Consider the following 22763-nt stretch of genomic DNA (forward strand, 5'->3'; position numbering starts at 1 on the left):
AAGTGAACCACCGAGTGTACTCGATCATCCAGGATGCGACCTCGTACACGGCTGCTCTCAAGCTCCTCAAGGACCAGTACACGCGCCCAGTGAACGAGGTGTACGCCAGGCACCTCCTGGGGAGTCGTAAACAACAACCTGGGGAATCGACCGAGGAATACCTTCGGGCACTGTCTGTGCTTGGCCGGGCCTGTGGTTGTAAGGATGTAAAGGCCGCCGTGTACACAGAGGAACTTATCCGGGACGCTTTTGTAGCGGGCCACAGGTCCAATTACACCCGACAGCGACTGTTGGAGCAGAGTGACCTCAACCTCAACAAGGCCTCTGAACTCGCACTATCATTAGATGCAGCCTACCGGGGCATGGATGCCTACTCCTCTGCACCGTGGACGCCGCGGGGAACGACAGCCTGGGACACGGTAGGACCGTCTCATAGCGCCGTGCCACCCCAGCCACATCCCAGCAATGGCCCAACTACCGCAGCAGTGTCCCAAGGCCAGAAATGCTACTTCTGTGGCCAGGCCAAACACCCCAGAGTGCGCTGCCTGGCGAAAAATGCGATCTACTCGGGCTGCGGGAAGAAGGGACACTACGCCAGCGTCTGCAGGGCCAAAGCCACCCCGAACCCCAGCAGCGCCGCGTGTGGGCCGTGCGGGCCGCCATCTTGGGCCTCCCCAGCCATGTGCGAACCACCGGAACAGCAGCCATTTTGGACGCCTCCAGCCACATGGGGATCATGGACGCCGCCATCTTGGACGCCAGCCGGGACGCAGCAGGCCCCCAACACCGCCTCATCTGATACCCGCAGTGACACACCGACCCCTACGCTGGCCTCCGTTACACTGGACCAAGTGAGACCGCACCAACTGGCCCGGTCCACAATGGACATTAAGGTAAATGGTCACGAAACAACCTGCCTTTTTGACTCTGGGAGCACGGAGAACTTCATCCACCCCAACATGGTGCGGCGTTGCTCTCTCCCAGTCCTGCCTGCGCACCAGCGGATTTCTATGGCCTCCGAGTCCCAGTCGGCGGACATTGGCGGCTACTGCGTGGTGACACTCTTAGTAGACGGGACTGTGTACGATAATTTTAAACTTCTGGTCCTGCCCCACCTCTGCGCTGCCATTCTACTGGGGTTAGATTTTCAGTGCCACCTTAAAAGTGTTACGATGGCGTACGGTGGATCCCTCCCCCCACTCACAGTCCGCAGCCAGCAGCTTCCAAATTGCCCGCCGCGCACCAGGTGCAACCTCTCCACATTCAGAGTCACCCCCCCGCCCCCCCCACTGTTTGCTAACCTCACCCCCGAATGTAAGCCCATCGCCACAAAGAGCAGGCGATACAGTGCCGGGGACAGGGTTTTCATTAAAACCGAAGTGGAGCGGCTCCTGAAGGAGGGGATTATTGAGGGCAGCACCAGCCCCTGGCGAGCCCAGGTTGTGGTCGTTAAGACCGGCGAGAAGCAGCGCCTGGTCATCGACTACAGCCAGACAATAAATCGCTACACCCTGCTGGACGCTTACCCACTCCCCCGCATAGCTGATATGGTCAACCAGATCGCGCAGTACCGCGTCTTCTCGACCATTGACCTGAAATCAGCGTACCACCAGCTCCCTATCCGCCCTGAAGACCGCCAGTATATTGCCTTTGAGGCAAACGGCCGCCTCTATCACTTCCTTAGGGTTCCCTTTGGCGTCACCAATGGGGTCTCCATCTTCCAAAGGGAGATGGACCGGATGGTCGATCAAAATGCGTTGCAGGCCACTTTCCCATATCTGGACAATGTGACCATCTGCGGCCATGACTTGCAGGACCATGACGCAAACCTCGAAAAATTCCTCTGCACCGCCCAACTCCTGAACCTGACGTATAACAAGGAGAAGTGCATATTCCGCACAACCCGCCTCGCCATCCTTGGCTGTGTTGTGGAACACGGAGTCATCGGTCCTGACCCCGACCGGATGCGTCCCTTTATGGAACTCCCACTGCCCCACTGCCTCAAGGCCCTGAAGAGGTGCCTAGGGTTTTTCTCCTATTACGCCCAGTGGGTCCCCTACTATGCGGACAAGTCCACCTCTTTTCCCTTGACGGCAGAGGCCCGCTTAGCCTTCCACCGTATCAAGGAAGACATTGCCAAAGCCACCATGCACGCAGTGGACGAATCCATCCCCTTCCAGGTGGAAAGCGATGCATCCGACTTTGCCCTGGCCGCTACCCTTAATCAGGCGGGGAGACCCGCGGCCTTCTTTTCACGAACCCTCCAGGGCCCGGAGACCAGACACTCCGCTGTTGAGAAGGAGGCCCAGGCTATTGTGGAGGCTGTGCGTCATTGGAGGCACTACCCGGCTGGAAAACAATTTACCCTGCTCACTGACCAGCGTTCAGTTGCTTTTATGTTTAACAACAAGTAGAGGGGCAAAATCAAAAACGACAAGATCTTGAGGTGGAGAATCGAACTTTCCACCTACAATTACGAGATCTTGTACCAGCCCGGGAAGCTCAATGAACCCCCGGACGCTCTATCGCGTGGCACCTGCGCCAGCGCGATCGATAGACTGCGGGCCCTCCACAATGACCTCTGCCACCCGGGGGTCACCAGGTTCTTCCACTTCATCAAGGCCCGCAACCTGCCTTACTCCATTGAGGAGGTCAGGACCATGACCAGGAACTGCCAAGTCTGCGCTGAGTGCAAACCGCACTTTTATAGACCAGACAGGGCTCACCTGATAAAAGCCACTCGCCCCTTCGAGCGCCTGAGCGTTGATTTTAAAGGGCCTCTCCCCTCCTCCGACCGCAATGTGTACTTCCTCACCATTATTGATGAGTACTCCCGTTTCCTGTTCGCCATCCCCTGCCCGGACATGACCAGTGCCACGGTCATTAAATGTCTGAACGACCTCTTCACCCTGTTCGGTTTCCCCAGCTATATCCATAGCGACCGGAGCTCATCGTTTATGAGCGACGAACTCCGCCAGTACCTGCTCGCTAGGGGTATTGCCACAAGCAGGACCACCAGTTACAACCCCCGGGGGAACGGACAGGTGGAAAGAGAGAATGCGACAGTTTGGAAGGCCGCCCTGCTAGCCTTAAAGTCTAGGGGCCTTCCGACCTCCCGCTGCCAGGATGTGCTCCCCGATGCGCTCCACTCTATTTGGTCACTGCTCTGCACTGCCACTAACGCCACCCCTCATGAGAAAATGTTTGTCTTCCCAAGGAAGTCCACATCGGGGACATCACTACCGCCATGGCTGACGTCCCCAGGGCCGGTCCTACTGAGAAGACACGTGAGGACCCATAAAACGGACCCCCTGGTCGAGAGGGTCGACCTCCTCCACGCCAACCCCCAGTATGCTTACATTGCGTACCCGGACGGGCGGGAGGACACAGTCTCCATACGAGACCTCGCACCCTCGGGGGCCCCAGTAACCCACTACCCACTACCACCCCCTCCCACGATCCAATATCCAAGCCCAGCAGACGGCACGCCTGGGCCCCGCGACCCGCTCGACACCCACGAGGACTACACACCAGTGCCCCAGCCTACGCGGGACTCGACGCCGGAAGCTTCACTACCCCTGCCGTCGCCACGTCGATCACAGTGGCAGACAAGACCTCCGGAGAGACTCCAATACACAAACTTTTAATACACTTCACCCCGCCGGACTCATTTTTAAACAAGGGGTGAATGTGGTAAACCACTGTTATACCTGCCTGTGTGGGTGTTTGTATTCCACTGTGTACATGTCTGTACATGCCTTGGCTGACTCCTCCCACGAGTCCAGGTATAAAGGTGACTGCTCCACAGTCCCTCTGTATTCTGGACTGGTCGACCACTCGAGGCACACCTTCATTCTCTTGTTAATAAAAGCCTGTTAGTTACTCGCTTAACCTCAGTCTTTTGAGTAATTGATAGCGCATCAGTAGTGGTCCGATGAAATCGACCTGCAGGGACCGCCACGGCCCCTCTACCCTCCTGGTGTGTCCTATGGGGGCTTTCCTGCGCTGCGGATCGGGGTTATTGGCTGCGCACACCAAACAGTGCGCACAGAAAACTCGGACATCCTCCCTGAGCTGGGGCCACCACCCTACCTCCTCTACCCTTTGCCAGGTAGTTTCATGCCCTGGGTGTCCCGCTCCCGGGCCCCCATGGGCCAACTGGAGGAACTCCTCTTGGTGCTGCACTGGGACTACCCACCAATCCCCTTTGAAAAGCATCCCCTCTTTGATACTAATGTCCGCTGCCCCGAACGGACCTTCTATGGACTCCCCGTTCTCTCTCTTTACCAGGACGGCCTTAAGGGCGGGATCCTGGGCTTGGACCTGCTTTAAGTCCGAGGCCAAAGCTACCCCCTGTGTGCCAAACCAGGGCTAGCACCTAGATGGTCAGGACCTTATGAAGTATTAATGAACAGTGACACATGCGCTTGTATAGATGGGTCCGGAACGGGTAAAGGAAGGTGGAAGCACTGGACTCAGTTAAAAATATATAACAAAGACAATTGGGCTGGATTTTGCTACGGGGGCGGGTTGGAGGTGGGAACCCACATTCGGGCTTGTTGTCCCGCCTCCATGGAGGTGTGGCCAACCCACTGGATTTTCCTCTGATTGACCTTGTTGAGCCCGCCCTGTGGGCTCAGCAGGCCAATTAAGGGCCACCCGGCAACAGGTGACGTCACAGATTGACATTTCATCTGTCAAAAGCTTTTGGCAGATGAAATATCAGTGTTTAACAGCTGTTTGAAGCTGTCAAGCACTGAAAAACTGCTAATTCAGCCTCAGTCCTTTCTCAGGATAACTTTAAAATCATTTTGCTGCAGAAACCAAGAAGCTGATTTTTTTTTTAAAATCGGAGCTTCTGTGGTTCTTGCAGCCGACTCCCGACACCGGAATGCAGGACTCCTGTAAAGGTAAGTAAAAGTAAGTTAAACTTATTTAAACACTTTAAACACTTGCAAAACACTTACCTTTGCACTCCTGCACCCCTCACTCACCTGAACACTGGGCATCTCGACCCCTCCAAGACCTCAGACCCACGTCCCGCCTCGAAAACTTTTCGTGGTTTGGAGCTGTCGGGAAGCCCACAAACCAGCAATAAAAATCGCGAATAGGCAAAAAACTACCTGTTAACTACCTGTTAACAGGCAGTTTAATTGCCTTTAATCCCTTCCCGCCTCTGGGAGTCGGGTTCCAGCACTTGTCGGCAACCCGACTCCTATGAAATTGACATGGAGGCGGGTTGGAGGCGGGATGGGGTAGGGACCCCCGGATCGCCGATTTTTATCGCCCGCACGCCTCCAACCCGACTCCAGGGGCTTAGGAAAATCCAGCCCAATGAGTAAGCCAGAGATGGTGCCCTTTTGAGCAGAGTGAGGAGTATACTAGAAGATATGACGAATGGGAAGGGGAGTTACTACATATAACAATGATAGGGCCGTGTATGATGATAATGTTATATGCCATAGTTTGCATCTTCAGGTATGTCTGGGGACAGAGCCACGGAACAAGAAATGAACCCGATGTACAGCATTTTGAACTGATAAAACGGACAAGAGCAGAATAATTCTAACTGGCTGGTGACGACCAGCCCCCTTTTTGTAATTACAGGAACATTGGACGTCCGGAATGAGGTGGAGCGTCCTCGCCTTGATCCGAGAGATGAACATAAGTATTGCCATTGTCGAGGGGGATTAGTAATAAGGAAAACACAGGATGAGGTGTATTTTAGTGTGGCACATAGAGTTATTAAGCTTGCCATAAATATGAGTACTTTGAGATGCAAAACAAACATGGAACTCCCTGTGGGTAAAACAATTAGAGGGTCCACAGGGAAAATCTATCTTACAAAGATGTAAGAAACGGGGAGTATTGGAAACGGCCGGAGCAGGGTATGCGGCCGGGTTAGCAACAGTTAATAGCTTGGACATAGAAGGAGTAAACGAAGGAGTAGAAGAATTACAAGCAAAAATAGAGAAGTTACTAAAACAAGCTACCAGAAATAGCCAGCAATTGGCACTAGCAGGAAAACAAACAATAATACAATTGTTGGGGCTGGAAGAGATAGTAGCCCCCCACCCCCCCATGCAGAAACAATCAATACAATTATTGATCGACTTAATAATGCTTCTCGCCAAACCAATAAGGAACTAATATGTGCCATGTATGACTCATGGCTATTGTCGAATGCTCAGCATAACATGAGGCAAATAAATAATGGACAGATCCCAGATTGGATTACTAATGAGGATCTGGAACCTTGGATTGACACAAATAAAAGCCTATGCAAGGGGCGTAAAATTGGACAAGTATACCGGGCAGGCAATTGTCTGACCCCATGGACTAAGATGATTGGTTTTGCACTGGCCATCCCACAACTCCCAGAAGAGGGACAGCCCCTATATGACGTGATTAATATAGGAGAGGTACAAAGGGAAAGTCGGGTTAAATATCATGATGTCCCTACCAAGGCACTTTGGGAAAGGGATGAAGATAATAAACAGAAGAATGGAACCTTAAGGGGGGTGGTAATGGACGGGTGACACCACAAGGGAAGGACATGGGTGTGCACACACACCCACACCGAGTGAGACACATCCGAGTGCGGATTGACAAAAATGACCAATTGCACCCTCGAGGTACACCCAAGGGGGATACATGGGTAGCACCAAGGAACAACGGGACATGTTGTGTCACCACAATTGAACAGAAATATGAATATCAAGATATGACTGGTCCCATTCCCCAACCAAACCTTTGTTTTGGTCTAAAGATACCTACACAGATATGAAAACGTGGTCATTTGATAATATGGGACTTAATAAAAAGGTTGACACTTATGTCATACCAGAGCCCAAGGCAATTCCTAAGTTAGAGGAAGCTTGGAAGAAATTACAGCAGGAAACGAAGGAAATTTTAAAGTATTATCATAAAATAGAAGAAGACTTAAAGAAACAACAAAAAGACATTAGTACAACATCAGAGGAGACTCACCCACTTCCTCCTATTTTGATAATTGGGGATCAGGATGGTCGGGGACGTTGGGCGCCTCAGTGATACAAGGCATAATGATATTCCTCATGATTGTTATTACGATATATTGTGTATTTTTACTGCTCCAGTGCCTCTGCACCAGAATGAGTAAAGCCAAAATTGGTGCAGTGAAAGAAGTCGAGCCTGAGGAGAGGCAGGTAGCGAAGTTAAGTATGGAAAACTCCCCCGCCTCTCCAAGGCAAATGGTGTAAGATGTGATAGGAAGCCCTGAAATTACAAGGGATTAATTGGGCATGGTAATTAAGGACCGGGCCGGCCAACCATAAGACGGAGGTGGCAGGAGGAGGGTGGTAGAAGAAGGGTGGTGAATGAGGATTGGTGAGTGACGACAGTCTCGAATTGGCACATCACGCACCCAACATGGGAATGAGGGACAGGCCTGAGCGAAAAGCCTAAACCATTATTGCAGGGTCTAAGGGGCCCCGGGAATGGCTGCACCATAAAGGAAAGCCCACCGTAAAGGAAAGACCACCACACCGCGTGGAGGGGGAAAGTCGGCCTCCAAATCGATAGGATATATACACATGTATAACCTAAACTGGTAGAAGGCCAGGGAGTGCACGCTCTGGCAGACACCAGGAAGTGGGAATACATGTTGACCTGTTTTGGAGCAATTGTCTAAAAGGTCAAAAGGGGGGACTGAAGTAAGATATTAAAAAATTGGGTATAACAGGGCAAGACAACCAGGATTCAATTGCAACACCAATGTACAAGGTGGAGTTAATGGGTTCATTCATACTCTGAGTTGAACAATAGAGGTCTGTATATTGCATTTACCCAGCTAAGTTTTAAACATGATTAAGTGACTTCAAATGCTGAGAGATTAAACTGCAGAACAACCCATGGGAAGATTGAGGAGGATGTGTGTTTGGTCAAGCGGGGCGACACATATGCACCTAAGAATTCATTTATTGTAAATCACAACAGGGTTTCATTCTTCAAAATATAGTGGGGCTAACTAGAATGTGTTTGCTTTGCAGAGCTGACCTGAAGCGAGACTGAAAGTCTGTGTTTTGCATGCCTTAACAAGGACCAGTATCTTAAGAAAACACTTAACAAGCAAAACCATCTGACTACAGGCAAATGGATGGTTGTAAAGTAATTAAGATGAGCCCCATGGTCACAAGAGGTGATGGGACCAACTGATAACGAAATGTGGGGATTGGGGCGGCAAGGAGATGAACTGTCATGGTTTTATAATTGCAATTTAGCTATAACTCTGTATATGCTGATAAGCTTATCCCCGCCCCTAGGGCAGGGCCTTAATTTTTGTATAACTGTGTGGACTTTGAGAGGCTCGTTGGAGTTTGAGTCTTGTGTAGGGAGACAAGAAATTTCTCCCCAGGCCCGAATAAACCGTTTTGACTTCAATTATTGGGTCTGTCTTTCTTTCAACAAGCCAGTGACGTCGACCTTGTATATCACTTGGTCCGCACTTTGGGGGCTTGCATCATTGGCTGCTAGCTTTGGCTCAGTCAACCCCTGCACTCTCAAGTTCTCACCCTCGCTACACACATTGAACCTCCCTACCTGCTCGACCTCCATAAAGTGAACTGAGGGGTCCGCATCCTGTTTTAGTTTGGGCAACTCTGCTATCATGGCTTGCAACTGCGAGGTGGTGAATGGGACTACGTAATCGCTCTGCAGCGGGCCCGGTTCACCATTTGGTGTGGGTGGACCGTACTTTTGCTACCTCAGAGGATACATTGGTCTCGGTGGCGCTTCCGGTGCCAGTGGGACTTCCCTGTCCTGAACCTTATCCTCTGCTTCCTGACCCTCCTCGTCCCACTCCACCCGGGTTTCCCCTGGTGCCATTAAACAGACCATGCCTCTGGCCCCAGACAAGGCTTGGGTCAGTTTTTTAATCCTTTCTTTGCAGGGACCGTGAGCAGAGTCTTCATAGCCCCTACTTCTAGCTACCTTATGAGTTATTTTAATATCCCTTAGCTGACCCTCCAAATCGTCAGCTCTCTTTGTTAATCTTGTATTCTCCTCCCGTAAGGCCTGCTCATTTAACCTGGCCTCCGTAACCTGGCACCGCAGGTATTCCCCCATATTACAGGAGGTCTCTTCCTGTGCACGTCTTTCCTGGCGCAACTCCTCCATTATTCTACTCCCGACTATCCCCCTTGTGTCTGACTTGTCCTCAGACTCCTTCAGCCCGTTTTTGAGCTTTTCAACCTGCTCCTGGAGCAGTTGAACTTGCTTTTGGAAGCACAGGAGCCAAATCGCCTTCTCTTTGGACTTCCTGTGCTCCTTGCTCCCTGTCCACTCTGCGGCCCTATCCTGGGGACTCTCAGAGCGCAACATCTCCAGCACCCATTGCTGGGATACGTTAACCTTTTTAAACACGTAGGAGGAAATTCTGTCCTCCATTCCGAATCTCTTGCCCTCCAAACTGTCCATATCTAATCCACAACCGATCGTCCTGCCGCGGTCACCAATTCTGTAACCGGTTTCTGCGGTGGCCAATTTCCTATGGCCCCTGCCGCAATCGCCAATTATTGTAAGTGGTTTCGCCCCGCCTGTAGCAAGCACGCAAACCCCCTTACTACAAGTTCTGGACAATAGGGATTACTGAGGACAGATTTGAACATGGACAGCGTTTTCGGGCTCACCCGTACAGTGTTTATTAAGGTTAACAAAAACCACTCCACTCGCAGACAGTACGAGCGGTGTGAACACAACAGTACGGTTTAAAACAGTACAACCCTAACTTGTCCAACAAGCCCCTGCCATGCTGACTCACTATGGCCTAAAAACACCCTCCCGTGAACTAAACTATCACAGGACCCTTCCAACGCTAAACCCCCTCTGGTTTGGTAGGAACATACAGGCACCCCCTCACACAGCTAAGTGATCTTGTGGGTGTGTAGGCTTGGCAATGCTCACCTAGATTGCCCCTTTTATCTTGCTTGCAGCTTCCTCCCGTACTTCTCGGCTACCTGGTTCCGTACCGGCCTTGCGGCACGCGAGTCCCAGCCTTAGTCGACGTTCGTCTCGGTTGGAAGAGCAAGGCTCAGCTCTTCTTGATGTTACATTGTGTGGAGGGCAGGAGAGAGAGAGAGAGCAAGAGCTATCCAAACTGCTCTTTTTATACCCCTCCAACACACAAACTGTTGTCTGTGGTTTTAATGAACACATGGAGTCATCTCCAGCTTGGGTGGGTTTTACACTGCTTCCCCCACCCCCCCCCCCCCAAACAGCCTGTCCAGTTTTTAATAGGGGTTAAAAATCCATGAAGTCTGCGTCGACTGCTACAATCCTAGGGAACTGAAGTTTTTACAGAAAGACATGGTATTGCTTAACATGGTCAAGCCGGATCAAGCAATGATTGACTGAACCAGTCATGCAACAGCTGATGCTTGAGTTTGCAGCCATCAGACTTAAGACAGCAAAGATGGGGACTGTATGAGGGGAGTGAGGAGTGGAAATGGTGAGTTATTTAGTCAGGTCATAGAATCATAAAATGATACAGCACAAAAGGAGTCCATTCGGCCCATTGTGCCTGAACAGGATCTTTGGTAGAGCTATCCAATTAATCCCACTCCCCTGCTCTTTTCCCATAGCCCTGCACATCTTTTCCTTCAAATATTTATACAATTCTCTTTTTAATGTTACTATTGAATCTGCTTCCACCACCCTTTTAGACAGTGCATTCCAGATCACAACAACTGTATGCTGTTCCCAGTACTGACCGCGCACTGGGTTTCCTCACTCACTGATCTCAGTACTGACCCTCACTGATCCCTGTACTAACCTCCTCACTGGGGTGGCCCCAGTGCCTCAGTGAGACAATACACTGGTGCCACTATGGATGCAGCGGAAAATGCTTCAGAAAGAGCAGAAAAATCTGGGGCACCTGAACCTGGAGCAGAGGCGGTAGAAATTGCACCAATAACTAAATGATCCAGCAAGGGGAAGCCCCAACACCCCAATGAGTAATATCCTGGTGAAGAGATGGCACAGTGAGGAGTGCACAATTCCCTAGTGAGGGAATACCTCAATGTCCTAGTGAGAGGGTACAAATAAAAGATTGTTCTGGCAGCCCAGTAAGTGGGTAATGCCCTGATGAGAAAACACCCTGGTGAGATGGTACCCCAATGAGAGGGGTTAGATGCTCTCACCCGGGAATGTTTCAATGTCCTGATGAGAGATACCTTGGTGAGCTGGTGCCTCAATTCCTTGGTGAAGTGAAGCCCTCATCATCAAATGGTATCCTGGTGGCCCGATGAGTTGATGCGCCAATGTGCGCTGATGCCCTGTTAAGCATCTGGTGCCCTGATTCGATGGTAAGTGGATATACCCAAGTGAAGATGTCCTGGTAAGAGGTTGACCAGGTGCCCCAGTGAGAAGATGCCCTTGTGAAATGATTCCCTGTTGAAGTGATGTTCTGGTGAGATGGTTCTCTGTTGAGAATGCACTGGTGAGGGGTTGCCCTAGTGACCCAGTGCGGTAATGCACTGTTAAAGGGTTGCCCTACTGCCTCAGTGAGGCAATGCACTGTGAAGGGGTTGTCCTAGTGCCCCAGTGAGGCAATGCACTGTGAAGGGGTTGTCCTAGTGCCCCAGTGAGGCAATGCACTGTGAAGGGTTTGTCCTAGTGCCCCAGTGAGGCAATGCACTGTGAAGAGGTTGTCCTAGTGCCCCAGTGAGGCAATGCACTGTGAAGGGGTTGTCCTAGTGCCCCAGTGAGGCAATGCACTGTGAAGGGGTTGCCCTTGTGCCCTAGTGAGGCAATGCACTGTGAAGGGGTTGCCCGAGTGCCCCAGTGAGGCAATGAACTGTGAAGGGGTTGCCTGAGTGCCCCAGTGGGGCAATGCACTGTGAAGAGGTTGTCCTAGTGCCCCAGTGAGGCAATGCACTGTGAAGGCGTTGTCCTAGTGCCCCAGTGAGGCAATGCACTGTGAAGAGGTTGTCCTAGTGCCCCAGTGAGGCAATGCACTGTGAAGGGGTTGTCCTAGTGCCCCAGTGAGGCAATGCACTGTGAAGGGGTTGCCCTAGTGCCCCAGTGAGGCAATGCACTGTGAAGGGGTTGCCCTAGTGCCCCAGTGAGGCAATGCACTGTGAAGGGGTTGTCCTAGTGCCCCAGTGAGGCAATGCACTGTGAAGGGGTTGCCCTAGTGCCCCAGTGAGGCAATGCACTGTGAAGGGGTTGTTCTTGTGCCCCAGTGAGGCAATGCACTGTGAAGGGGCTGTCCTAGTGCCCCAGTGAGGCAATGCACTGTGAAGGGGTTGTCCTAGTGCCCCAGTGAGGCAATGCACTGTGAAGGGGTTGCCCGAGTGCCCCAGTGAGGCAATGCACTGTGAAGGGGTTGCCCTAGTGCCCCAGTGAAGCAATGCACTGTGAAGGGGTTGCCCTAGTGCCCCAGTGAAGCAATGCACTGTGAAGTGGTTGCCCTAGTGCCCCAGTGAGGCAATGCACTGTGAAGGGGTTGCCCTAGTGCCCCAGTGAAGCAATGCACTGTGAAGGGGTTGCCCTAGTGCCCCAGTGAAGCAATGCACTGTGAAGGGGTTGCCCTAGTGCCCCAGTGAGGCAATGCACTGTGAAGGGGTTGCCCGAGTGCCCCAGTGAGGCAATGCACTGTGAAGGGGTTGCCCGAGTGCCCCAGTGAGGTGATCCCCTGATGGCTCTGGTGCCCTCTGTCTCTTTAAGTGGAGGGAAGAACTCCCACAATGAAGAAGGCGAACTCGAGCGTGCTCAGGAACGCGTCCTGTGTCGCTGAGCAACGGAGCAGCTGTACACAGGCGCGGCTCCCCGAGAATGGCTGCGGCTCCGGGTGACGGACACAGTTCTCCCAGGTGACCGAGCAGTGTGCCAGGTAAACCCATTTCATTCAGTCGGTTGGTTGGTTGTGCAGTAGGTTTTATTTAACAAACAAACACTGAGTTATTTGTCTTCCCTCACAAGCTGCTCCCTGCAATTTCAATGTGCCTTTCCCCCTTTGGAGATTGTGAGTTTTCTGTTACAATTAAACACTGGGAGCGAATATTCCTCAGAAACAGCTTTTCTGCCACACCCACAAATAGAAAGACTTGCATTTATATAGCGCCTTCCGCCACCTTCGGACATCCCAAAGCGCTTTACAGCCAATGAACTACTTTTGAAGTGTAGTCACTGTTGTACTGTAGGAACTGTAGTATTTGCCTACAGAAAGCTCCCAGGAACAGCAATGTGATAATGACCAGATAATGGGGGAAAAATTCAGTTGGTAGCGCCACCCGTTAGTGCCTTAAGAGGGCGCTAAGTGGGGCGCAAAGCAACTAGCACCCGGGCGCGGCGATATCTGCGCCTCTCGCGAAATTGACCGGACATATTGCGGTGGCGCTAAACAATACCGCCCGATCTCCTGCGCACGCAGATCTTGACATCAGTCGAGTGCGCAACGCCCTGTTAGCGCCCCAGCCCAGAAATTGAGTGGCGCCCCCTGCCTTACCACCTGCCGCTAGCAACGACAGGTTGAGGGGAGTGTTCTGCTGTCAGAAAGGGACTAGGGGAGCGCTATTTAAAGGCGACCAGTTCCTGCATTTTTTTGTCGGTGACATTTTTGCACCACGTATTCTGAGAGAGAGAGACCTCTGGAGAGATTCAACGCTGTGTGAAGGAGTTTTGGGTGCTGAGCAGCACTTTGCAGGTTGGTTTTGATTTGCCCTTCCTTGTATCGATTTAGAAGAGACTGTGGGGGCTGCACTCTGAGCTCTTTCCCTGGGCCTCTCCATTGTTCTTTCCAGCAGATTTGATGTACAGGTCTCTCCAGGCCGAGATTCAGGCCGAGATTCAAGGCTGCAATGAACAGGATGTGGATGGAGAGCAAGATCAATCCTCCCCTTTAAAATAAAAACAGAAAATGCAGGAGAAACTCAGCAGGTCAAGCAGCATCTGTGAAGAGAGAAACAATTTTAACGTTTCAGGTCGATGACCATTCGTCAGAACTCCCCTTTAAGAACTGGATGGTGCCAGTGTGTCTGTGTTCCATTGCTGACTGAAATCACATGAGCTTCGCCAGCGCTGTGAGGTAGCGCCTCGCTTCTCGGCCTTAGCGCCATAAGAGAGGTGTGTAGCGCCTGATTTAGCGCTCCAATCACCTCCAGGGGTGATAAAAGCCAAGTTTGCTGTCGGAGGCGATAATTAGCGCCAGGCGCTAAACTTTGCGCCCGGCCGATAATCGTGCCCCAAACGGGGCGATACTGAATTTCTCCCCCAATCTGTTTTAGTGATGTTGGTTGAGGGATAAATATTGCCCAGGACACTGGGGAGAACTCCCCTGTTCTTCTTCGAATTAGTGTCATGGGATCTTTTACGTCTGAGAGAGCAGACGGGGCTTCGGTTTAACGTCTCGTCCGAAAGGCGGCACCTCCGACAGTGCAGCACTCCCTCAGCACTGGAGTGTCAGCCTAAAATGTTGTGTTCTAGTCTTTGGAGTGGGACTTGAACCCACAACCTTCTGACTCTGAGGCAAGAGTGCTACCCACTGAACCATAGCTGACACTTGTCTCATCCTGTTAAAGTTAGCCTCGCCAAAATCTAAAATCTTAATAACTGTGTTACATTCCTGACATAGAATTCGATCATGTTATGATCACTGTTAGATAAATGTTCCCTTACTTTAGATTATTAACTAAGTCTGGCTCATTGCTCATTACTAAATCTAGTACAGCCTGCCCTCTTGTTGCTCCAGAAAACTACAGGAAACTTTCGTTTAAACAGCACCTAAATATCCGGAATGCTCTATTAACTGGCAAAATTCTCGCTCCGAAAACAACACCTCAATAACCGGCAATGTTGCCGAGTCCGAGTCCGAGTCTCCAACAGTGGCTGAGTTAGTCAGTGGGGGTAGTTCTCCAAACTGCCACTACTTGGCCTCTTGGCGCTATCGGAAGTCGGAACACCTCAGAAACCCTGCATCAGGAGTCTGACTCTCCCACGCTGCCGGTAGTCCCTTCTGATCTGCCATTTTTCGGGGGTACAGTACTGTGTGTCTCCCACGCTGCTGGTACTCATTGGATCGCATTATGGAAATCCCAAAAGTTGGTCCAACCAAAAGGAAGAGAGTGGTGTGAACTTTTAAACAGAAAATCGATATATGCCAACGACTAGAAAGGGGAGAGAAGCGTATCAACATTATGAATGAATTCAAAATCTGTTCGTCAACAATCTACGACATCAAATCGCAGAAGGATAAGCTGCTCAAGTTTTATTCAAGCTCGGAGACATCTAAGGGTGTAGAGAAACGGCGTACGCTTCGTAAGCCTAAGCTTGAAGAGCTGGATACCGTGCTTTATGAGTGGTTTTCTCTTAAGCGTTCAGAGGGTGTTCCGATTTCCAGACCCATGCTAATCGAAAAAGCGAAGGATTTCTACGCAAAGATGGAGCTCACTGACAAGTGTGCTTTCTCTGATGGATGGCTAATGTGCTTCAAGGTACGGCACGGGATACGACGACTCGATATTTCCGGGGAGAAGAAATCAGCTGATCACGACGCCGCAGAAGAATACTGCGATTATTTCAATCGGATTGTGCAGCAACATAATTTGTCACCAGCACAGATATATAATGCCGATGAAACTGGCTTATTTTGGAGGTTTTTGCCAGAATCAACACTTGCTGGGGCTAGTGAGGCTAATGCTTCAGGTTACAAGAAAAATAAAGATCGTGTAACCGTGCTAACATGTGCAAACGCTGCTGGATCACACCGGGTTAAACTTCTCGTCATTGGGAAGTATAAAAATCCCAGTGCATTTAAGAATGTGTGGCACTTACCTGTTGAGTACAAAGCTCAAAGAAATGCTTGGATGGATAAGGAAATCTTTTCAAATTGGTTCCATCATATTTTTGTTCCATCTGTGAGGGAACATTTCCATAGAATAGGGAAACCTGAAGATAGCAAATGCATTTTATTGCTTGATAATTGTAGAGCCCATCCGCATGAATCCGAGTTGGTTTCGGGAAATATTTTCACCATTTATTTGCCACCAAATGTAACTTCTCTCATACAACCCATGGACCAGGGCGTTATCCAAAATCTCAAGTGTCGTTACAAGAAAGACTTCCTACGTAAACTGATAAGCCAAGATGACAATACAGGTATTCACGCATTTCAGAAGGAATACAATCTTAAAGATGCCATCTTTAATGTTGCATGTTCCTGGAAATTGGTGAAAGTCACACTTTGAGACAAGCCTGGCGCAAATTGTGGCCTTCTGTAATGTTTGCTGAAGGTTCTTCTTCAGAGGAGGAATTTCGTGGGTTCAATCTTCGTCCGCGGAGGACTGCAGTAATGGAAATGGCTGGCATGGTGAAAAATGTAGGCCCAGCAAACCCTCTACGTCACCTCAGTGAACGTGATATTGAGCAGTGGGTTAATGCAGATAGAGAAGTTGCTGTTGTGCATATGCTAAGTGATGATGAAATAATGGAGAATGTTTTGAATCCAAAGAAAGAAAAGGAAAGTGAGATGGAAAGTGAAGAGGATGAGATTTCTGAAGAGAACAAGATTTCTTGGGCTAAAGCTGCAGAAGATTTTGTTTCATTACTTAAATTTGCTGAAAGCCATTCTTGCTATTCTGCCCAAGAAGTTATGCACCTCCATATTCTGCATTCCACCTTTCTACAAAGAAGGCAAGAGTCCACTAAGCAAGCAGACATCCGAGACATGTTTAGGAAAGCTTCCAAAAGAGTTGAAGCAGTGGAAGTGCCTGAAGAATCTGTTGAAGTGCATGATCCTGATGACCCAGCTGGCATGGATATTCCTGATGAACCAGTTGGCTTGGAATAAGTGTACAGTCAACCACCGTACAGTACTTTATACTGTACTGTACAGTTGTTTATAAGTTTTGTTTTACTGTTAAGTCGTTTATAAGATTTGTTTTACTGTTAAGTAATTAAAGAGTTATGGATTACCCTCAACTGGCAGTACTGTACTTAATCAAGCATCTTCCACCATCCATTTAACACAACATTCTGTAGGTGAGTACCCAATTACTGTATATTGCACATTTCCTGATTTTTAAATTTTTCTTTGTTAAAAATAGCCTGGGTAGATAACCCGCTCAGTCATCCGGAATTTTTGATAAACCGGCAACACGCCGGTCCCATCGGTGCCGGATACCAGAAAGTTTCCTGTATCTTGAATGTACTCAAGAAATTCATTACCTTTCTGATGAGCTGCTCTGCTCTTCCCAATCAAATTAAAGTCTCCCATTAAAACAACTTTGCTTTTTCTAATCTCTGAATGAATGCATTGCTGCTATCAGGAGGTCTGTAGACAACTCCCATTGCAGTTTTAAGTCCTTTCCTATTCTTCAATTCTAACCACAGAGTCTCCGCTGATTGCTTTCCCTTACCTATATCCTCTCTTACTAATGTTGTAATCAATAAGGCTACCCCTCCTCCTCTTCCAGTTTCCCTATTCTTTCTAAAGACCTTATAACCTGGAATATTTAACTCCCAATCATGACCAGCTTGCAGCCATGTCTCAGTAATGGCCACCATGTCATACCCTCTAAGCTGTATTTGAGCCTCTAATTCATTCAATTTATTTCTTATACTCCATGTGTTAGTGTATAAAACTTTTATTTGGGCAAGAGACCCTAAGCTGTCCTTCTGCCCTGATGCTGTCTTTCTCGCACCGTTTAACTTCACACGTTTCTTATTTGTCATTCCTGCTGTAACAACGTTAGTATTCCCTTCACCTGGAGTATTGATATCATTGATTGTGACCTGAACTCCGCTCTGATCCCTTTTTAAAAAATCTTTAAGCTATCATTTTCACTATTGTGTCTGACTGAACCCTCCCCCTTTGATTAAAGAAAGACTTACATTTATATAGCGCCTTTCACGAGCACTGGACATCTTAAAGCGATTTACAGCCAATGAAGTACTTTTGAAGTGGAGTCACTGTTATAATGTGGGAAATGCAGCAGCCAATTTGTGCACAGCAAGGTCCCACAAACAGCAATGTGATAATTACCAGATAATCTGTTTTTGTTATGTTGGTTGAGGGATAAATATTGGCCCCAGGACACCAGGGATAACTCTCCCTGCTCTTCTTCGAAATAGTGCCGTGGGATCTTTTACATCCATCTGAGAGAGCAGATGGGGCCTCGGTTTAACATCTCATTCTAAAGACGGTACCTCCGACAATGCGGTAATCCCTCAGCACTGCACTGGAGTGTCAGCCTAGCTTTATGTGCTCAAGTCCCTGGAGTGGGACTATGAACCCACAACCTTCTGACTCAGAGGCGAGTGTGCTACCAGCTGAACCACAGCTGACACAACTGATTAGTTTACAGTCCTTTTTACCAACCCAATTATCCTTTCTGCTTGGACTTGGGTCCCAGCCCAGTTCAGGTGTAGCCTGTTCCCAACAGTACAGCTCCCTCCTTTCCCAGTACTGGTGCCAGTGTCCCATGAAATGGAGCCCCTCCTTCCCACACCACTCCTATAGCCACGTGTTCACCTTCCTGATCTGTTTGTCCCTATGTCAATCAGCAGGTGGCTCAGGTAATAATCCTTGAGGTCCTGCTTTTTAATCTAGGTCCTAACTCCTGATACTCCCTCAGCAGGACCTCCTCCCTTTTCTTCCCTATGTCATTGGTCCTGACATGTCCACGACAACTGGATCTTCCCCTTCCCTTTCCAAATTCCTTTCCAGCCACATCGAGATATTCCTTACGCTGGCAACAGGTAGGCAACGCACGCTTCGGGATTCTCAATCATGGCTACAGAGGATGCTATCCCCCTAATTATTAAATCCCCTATACATACTATAGGGGAAAGAGCATGGGAGTGAGACAAATTGGATAGCTCTTTCAAAGAACCAGCTGTAGGCACAGTGGGCCGAATGGCTCCCTTCTGTGGTGTATGATTCTATGACTTTGCCCATCTGTCCACATGTCTCCAGAGCTTGTGTTCCACAGAGACAATGGATTTATGCAGGTGATCCTACTCAAAGATATCCGTTGAGCAGGAAAATTGATGGTTAGAGCAATATTAGTAGCATTGCTTGATTGTTTTCCCCAAGGGAGGTAAGGGAAGAAACTTAATGCTCCTTAACATAGAGGATCAAAGTGTGGTGGTGTTGAGGGGAAAGTTCATGACAGAATAATCAACAACAACAACTTGCATTTATATAGCGCCTTTAACGTAATAAAATGTCCCAAGGCGCTTCACAGGAGCGTTATCAAACAAAACTTGGCACCGAGCCTGATAAGGCGATATTAGGACAGGTGACCAAATGCTTGGTCAAAGAGGTCAGTTTTAAGGAGCATCTTAAAGGAGGAGAGGGAGGTTGAGAGATTTAGGGAGGTTATTCCAGAGTTTAGGGCCTAGACAGCTGAAGGCAATGGTGGAGCGATTAAAATTAGGGATGCACAAGAGGCTAGAATTGGAGGAGCGCGGATATCTCAGAGGCTTGTAGGGTAGGAGGAGGTTACTGGATGAGTGGGCTTGACATGGTGAATGGCCCATACTCACCCTGGACCTCCTTATGTTCTTATCTCTCTACACAGGCCCAGTGAGGTCCAGATGCCCAGCCGCCACAACAGTTAATATGTGGGATCTATGCCCAGGGCCTTATGTAGACAACACGATTTGTTTTTTCTTACCTGTACACTGAGATTCATTGTGTGCTCCAAGTCTCTTCTAACTCACTACCTACATCCTAGCTACAGAACTGAGGGGTTACAGACAGTATCAGCTGTGGCTCAGTGGCAACACCTGATGTCATTGGCTCTATAGGCACTATATAAATGCAAGTCTTTTTGTATTTGGCATTATCCACCAGTGTGTCGATTGTGCTTTCAATTTAATTCACTTTTAGCACTGGAACACACACTGCCTTCATCAATCTTTATATTTCAACTCTACATTATGTACTTTATTTAAATTGAGTTCCAAGTTCTGCACATGACTCCCTTTCCAATAACATGAAAGGCACAAATGCAATAACTGAACCAAGAAAATCCTATTTTATTAAAGATTTCATTTCAGGTGAATTTTTCTGCTCCTTCAGCTGAGGAATGTACACGTTGGTGATCGGGTAACCAATTTCCATTGGTCACATCTAGTCTTGCTACCAAACACTCCCAGGGCAGGTACAGCACAGGTTAGATATAGAGTAAAGCTCCCTCTACACTGTCCCATCAAACACTCCCAGGTCAAGTACAGCAAGGGTAAGATACAGAGTGAAGCTCCCTCTACACTGTCCCATCAAACACTCCCAGGGCAGGTACAGCGCGGGTTAGATACAGAGTAAAGCTCCCTCTACACTGTCCCATCAAACACTCCCAGGTCAAGTACACCACAGGGAAGATACAGAGTAAAGCTCACTCTACACTATCCCATCAAACACTCCCAGGGCAGGTACAGCACGGGTTAGATACAGAGTAAAGCTCCCTCTACACTATCCCATCAAACACTCCCAGGGCAGGTACAGTACGGGTTAGATACAGAGTAAAGCTCCCTCTATACTGTCCCATCAAACACGCCCAGGGCAGGTACAGCACAGGTTAGATACAGAGTAAAGCTCCCTCTACACTGCCCCATCAAACACTCCCAGGGCAGGTACAGCACGGGTAAGATACAGAGTAAAGCTCCCTCGACACTGTCCCATCAAACGCTCCCAGGGCAGGTACAGCACGGGTTAGATACAGAGTAAAGCTCCCTCTACACTGTCCCATCAAACACTCCCAGGGCAGGTACAGCGTGGGTTAGACACAGAGTAAAGCTCCCTCTACACTGTCCCATCAAACACTCCCAGGGCAGGTACAGCGCGGGTTAGATACAGAGTAAAGCTCCCTCTACACTGTCCCATTAAACACTCCCAGGGCAGGTACAGCACGGGTTAGATACAGAGTGAAGCTCCCTCTACACTGTCCCATCAAACACTCCCAGGGCAGGAACAGCACGGGTTTGATACAGAGTAAAGCTCCCTCTACACTGCCCCATCAAACACTCCCAGGGCAGGTACAGCACGGGTTAGATACAGAGTAAAGCTCCCTCTACACTGCCCCACCAAAGACTCCCAGGGCAGGTACAGCACGGGTCAGATACAGAGTAAAGCTCCCTCTACACTGCCCCATCAAACACTCCCAGGGCAGGTACAGCACGGGTCACATACAGAGTAAAGCTCCCTCTACACTGCCCCATCAAACACTCCCAGGGCAGGTACAGCACGGGTTAGATACAGAGTAAAGCTCCCTCGACACTGTCCCATCAAACGCTCCCAGGGCAGGTACAGCACGGGTTAGATGCAGAGTAAAGCTCCCTCTACACTGTCCCATCAAACGCTCCCAGGGCAGGTACAGCACGGGTTAGATACAGAGTAAAGCTCCCTCTACACTGCCCCATCAAAGACTCCCAGGGCAGGTACAGCACGGGTCAGATACAGAGTAAAGCTCCCTCTACACTGCCCCATCAAACACTCCCAGGGCAGGTACAGCACGGGTCACATACAGAGTAAAGCTCCCTCTACACTGCCCCATTAAACACTCCCAGGGCAGGTACAGCACGGGTTAGATACAGAGTAAAGCTCCCTCTACACTGTCCCATCAAACGCTCCCAGGGCAGGTACAGCACGAGTTAGATACAGAGTAAAGCTCCCTCTACACTGTCCCATCAAACGCTCCCAGGGCAGGTAGAGCATGGGTTAGATACAGAGTAAAGCTCCCTCTACACTGTCCCATCAAACACTCCCAGGGCAGGTACAGCACGGGTTAGATCAGAGTAAAGCTCCCTCTACACTGTCCCATCAAACGCTCCCAGGGCAGGTACAGCGCGGGTTAGATACAGAGTAAAGCTCCCTCTATACTGTCCCATCAAACACTCCCAGGGCAGGTACAGCATAGGTTAGATACAGAGTAAAGCGCCCTCTACGCTGTCCCATCAAACATTCCCAGGGCAGGTACAGCATGGGTTAGATACAGAGTAAAGCTCCCTCTACGCTGTCCCATCAAACACTCCCAGGTCAGGTACAGCACGCGTTAGATACAAAGTAATGTTCCCTCTACACTGTCCCATCAAACGCTCCCAGGGCAGGTACAGCACGGGTTAGATACAGAGTAAAGCTCCCTCTACACTGTCCCATCAAACACTCCCAGGGCAGGTACAGCACGGGTTAGATACAGAGTAAAGTTCCCCTCTACACTGTCCCATCAAACACTCGCAGGGCAGGTACAGCACGGGTTAGATATAGAGTAAAGCTCCCTCTGCACTGTCCCATCAAACACTCCCAGGTCAGGTACAGCACGGGTTAGATACAGAGTAAAGCTCCCTCTACACTGTCCCATCAAACATTCCCAGGGCAGGTACAGCACGGGTTAGATACAGAGTAAAGCTCCCTCAACAATGTCCCATCAAACACTCCCAGGGCAGGTACAGCACGGGTTAGATACAGAGTAAAGTTCCCTCTACACTGTCCCATCAAACATTCCCAGGGCAGGGACAGCACGGGGTTAGATACAGAGTAAAGCTCCCTCTACACTGTCCCATTAAACACTCCCAGGGCAGGTACAGCATGAGATAGATAAAGAGTGAAGCTCCCTCTGCACTGTCCCATCAAACACTCCCAGGGCAGGAACAGCACGGGTTCGATAGAGAGTAAAGCTCCCTCTACACTGTCCCATGAAACACTCCCAGGGCAGGGACAGCACGGGTTAGATACAGAGTGAAGCTCCCTCTACACTGTCCCATCAAGCACTCCCAGGGCAGGTACA

At 49.6% G+C, this 22763-nt stretch overlaps 1 protein-coding gene across 2 annotated transcripts in view; it reads left to right on the plus strand.

The window, feature by feature from the left end:
• Positions 1 to 12745: 12745 nt before the first annotated feature.
• Positions 12746 to 22763, plus strand: part of LOC147101865 (uncharacterized) — a 110297-nt gene continuing 100279 nt past the window's right edge. For both annotated transcript variants that reach the window (XM_085965874.1, XM_085965875.1), the window contains exon 1: positions 12746 to 12871. The gene's annotated coding sequence lies outside the window, so the exon portion shown is untranslated. The remainder of the gene's footprint in view (positions 12872 to 22763) is intronic.

The sequence above is a fragment of the Somniosus microcephalus genome, chromosome 23, assembly GCF_052327205.1.
Source record: "Somniosus microcephalus isolate GS21.2 chromosome 23, FLI_Smic_1.0, whole genome shotgun sequence".
In the NCBI taxonomy this organism is placed as follows: Eukaryota; Metazoa; Chordata; class Chondrichthyes; order Squaliformes; family Somniosidae; genus Somniosus; species Somniosus microcephalus.